This window comes from Pinus tabuliformis, chromosome 2_1 (genome assembly GCF_031772625.1).
Source record: "Pinus tabuliformis cultivar Carrire ecotype Pingquan chromosome 2_1, CPIR1, whole genome shotgun sequence".
Lineage (NCBI taxonomy): Eukaryota > Viridiplantae > Streptophyta > Pinopsida > Pinales > Pinaceae > Pinus > Pinus tabuliformis.
In genome coordinates this window covers 281,429,204-281,433,036 of record NC_142299.1, presented here as the reverse complement: position 1 = coordinate 281,433,036, position 3,833 = coordinate 281,429,204, and the positions used below count along the sequence as shown (strand labels likewise).

General features: G+C 39.1%; 1 pseudogene; it reads left to right on the top strand.

The window, feature by feature from the left end:
• The first annotated feature begins 2,385 nt into the window (after positions 1–2,385).
• Positions 2,386–3,342, top strand: LOC149199866 (pre-mRNA-splicing factor cwc22 pseudogene; annotated as a pseudogene).
• Positions 3,343–3,833: the final 491 nt, after the last annotated feature.

Below are 3,833 nucleotides of genomic sequence, written 5' to 3'. Positions count from 1 at the left end.
TGCGTCTGCCGGGAGCCTGAAGATTATTCATTCCCGAAATCATGAAGCTGAACTTCTGAAGGTAGCAGGAGCTCAGAAGGTTTTTGAGGCTGCAAATCTACCTTGGCGACTCCATTGTTGAAGAATTCGAAATTCATAGATTCATGGTGATTCCACTGGAGTTATGAAGGACCCAGATGCTACCATTCTTCTTTCAAGGTATGCATGCATAAATTTTTCAGGAATTCATGGTTTCCCAAATCATTTTCCCAAGGATGCATATTTTCTAAGGAATGGTCCAAAATTCAACGGAGAGGATTTGAGTTTAACTTTGAAGCATATATCAGATTTCTGTTATTTTATAGAGCTTCTTAGAGTTAAGCATGAGGATGTTTGCATTATGTTGTTCTATGATTCATTTCAAGGGAAATGTAAACGGTGGATTGAAAGCTTTCCTGCCAAATCCATTAAGTCATTTGAAGACTTTTGGTTTATGTTTTTGGAGGAATGGATAGATAGATCAGAGTTGGTGGCAAAATCTCCTTCAATTCAAGGTCTCAAACAATGGAATAATGATCATAGTAATGGAGAAACAGTTGAAAATTTTTCTTTGTCCTTGTCTTCTTATCTAAAATCATTTGAGTGTAAGGCAGAGGATAAGATGAAATTTTTGGATGAAGTTGCTAAAGACATTGAGAAAGACATTGAAGGTTTACAAGGTCAAATTCAGGCATATAGTTTTCATAATCATGATCATTATTTTCAGAAGCTTTCTATGGCAGAACACAAGGAGAGAGTGTTGCTTCCGTTCTCTTTCACGATTGAGGAACTGTACACTGTTGTTGAAGATCAGTTTGCACAACCAGAAAGTTACAAGAATCATCAAGCTGATCATGTATTCTGGGATCCTATAGCTAAATACATGGAAGAGTTTTACTCTCCAGTGTTTCAGTTTTTCTATGAAGATCAGAGGCAATTTCAGTGGCAGTGGTCATCACAATATCATAGTTGCTCTGAACTCTGATGCAGTCAAAAAACTCAAATATCAGATGAGACAAATGATTGGCTACATTGGAAATTTCACATTGATTGAGCTGAAAGAAGTTTGAATTGATAGGGTAGGTAGGTAGGAAAATGCAAATAAGCTCAAGGTTGACTGAGCATTTTATAGTAGATATAGATTTCTTTCTCCTACAGTGATCATCAAGCTTAAGCCCGAGGTGAAGGCCCAAGACACTGGAAAGGGATGTTTGTCAAGCAAATTTCCGTTTGTAATAAAAAAGAGATAAAGCACTGGACCTACGAGTTCTTAGTGTACTACAGGAGCACACTATCCCAAGTGGAGCCACTGTTATCACTCAAGAAAAAATTTTAAATTGTTCACATCAGTTCGATTGTTTGTCAAAGGGTTGGTGTCAATTTTGGGTCTAGTCTTTTCATCTGGTTTTAGAGTCTAAATAGTTTGAATAGGAGTCTTGTTAAGAGTATTGTTGGTATGTATAAATGGGGTCAATTCTCTGTTGTAGTCCATCACTGGTCTCACACTGCACCTAAGCTCCATATGCCAATCCTATTTCAAAGTTCATAGCACAGAAACCTTGGTTTAGGTGATTTCGTAGCGGAAAACACCAATTTTGCACTAACTGCGCTACGAAATGGGGAATTCGTGCTGATCCATAGCACATCTCACCCCAGCTGTCATATATTCTGCAAAAAATTTTACGGGGATAGCATGTGTAAGGTCTTATATGTCGGTCTTGACACGTGTTCTGTAGCCTTCAAATTTGATTCTTGCCTGCACTATTCAAATCGAGATTTCCATCCAAAACCGAAGACAATTCTCGGGCAATAAGGGATGTACTGGAGAATGAGTGATTTACCTTAATTGTGGTGGTTGTAGCAATGCTGGTTCTGGCATTTCTCATTTCTGGCACTGGTATCATTTGGAAAGATGAAAATGTGAAAAGTAAAAAGAGTGCGGAGGATATAACGAAATGTGCTTTTCCGCAAAAGCAATTACTTCTTGCAGAAATTGACATGGCGGATGCAGGCTCAAAATCAGGAGGTTATGTAGTTTGCCGTAAGAGATTCATTGGTTAATGTTGGTCCATTGAAAGACTTCACATCTGGATTGCGATTGAATGCATACCTTAACGCAACAGGTGTTGCAAAACAAAGCAACTATGAACTGGTAGGTTGTTCTGGTCATGGAAAGAATGTTTCGTTATGTGCGCTTCAACAATCTATCCGTCCAGAACTAATCACTGAGGTTGAATTGGCGGGATGCAAAGGAACGTGGACGGTATATCACAAAGGTTCAAGTAGCCATGCATCTGAATCTGCAAAGCTGAAAAGGCGCTTGGAATAAGTGGTGGTGTTTATGTTCCTCCTTTCAAGCTGGCCCAAATGATGAAAGATTTGCAAGATAAAAGCAGTTTGGAATATCAGCGTATGTCTTGGGATGCTCTTCGTAAAAGTATCAATGGGCTTGTAAACAAAGTGAACGCATCAAACATTAAAAACATTATTCCAGAGCTCTTTGCAGAGAACCTTATCCGGGGAAGAGGTTTATTTTGTAGGTCATGTATGAAATCCCAGATGGCATCATCTGGATTTACTGATGTTTTTGCTGCCTTGGTTGCTGTGGTGAATACAAAGTTTCCAGAAGTTGGTAATCTCCTTTTGAGAAGAATTATTTTGCAGCTTAAGAGAGCTTTCAAACGCAATGACAAGCCTCTGTTACTAGCAGCAACAAAATTCATAGCTCACCTAGCGAACCAGCAAGTTGCACATGAGATCATTGCTTTGGAACTTCTTACTGTTTTGCTGGAGAATCCTATAGACGATAGTGTTGAGGTTGCTGTTGGATTTGTAAAGGAATGCGGGTCCATGCTTCAAGACCTATCACCTCAAGGCCTCTATGTAATTTTTGAGTGATTTAGGGGTATTCTTCATGAGGGAGAAATTGACAAACGAGTGCTGTTTTCGATTGAAGGACTCTTTGCAATTCGCAAAGCCAATTTCCAGGGTTATCCTGCTATTCGTCCAGAACTGGATCTTGTGGAGCAAGAAGATCAGTTTACCCATGAATTTTCCCTAGAAGATGAGCTTGATCAAGAAGTTGGCCTCGATATTTTCAAGCCAGATCCAGTTTTTTTTTTGGAGCACGAGAAAGCTTATGAAAACCTTAAGAAAGATATCCTTGGAGAGGAATCTTCAGATGAAGTAGAAGGAGAGAATGATTCAGGTCAGGAGTCAGATGAAGATATGAAGATGGTACTGTTCATTCAGTTGTATTTGCTGGATTTTCAGCAGAGTCTCTTGCTCAACGAATTATACACCACAAAGCTAAAGCACTGCTAACTTGTAATGCTATCCGCCGGGGTGCTAAATTCATTAATCTGAAAGAAATAAATAGACTCTGCGCTGGTGGAATCATCTAAAAATGGAGTTCCTGTAGGTGTCTGTTTGACATATGCAGATGAGTTTGCATTAAATAAAAAACACACCATGAAAGAAAGGAAGAGACATCTGGTGGCAGGATACAATTCCAAAATACATGACCGAATGTGAAGTTAGATGGATTGATGCAGAAGATCCTATGTTCCTTCTATATGCAAGTGGTAGTACAGGGAAACCTAAAAATGCTGCTCAAAGATTGTTGGTCTTGTGAACTTAGCTGGTTTTGTGAACTTGACAAGTCTGGATCTAAAGAGGTTCTCAGGGATTCATGGTGAATTGGTGCATCTAAAAGGGCTTACAAAATCAGAAGCAAGCTGTTTTAAAAAAAAAACTCAGCAGTTTCGTAGCGCGCTACGAAACTGCTGTAGATGATCATTTTAACGCAAAACAAG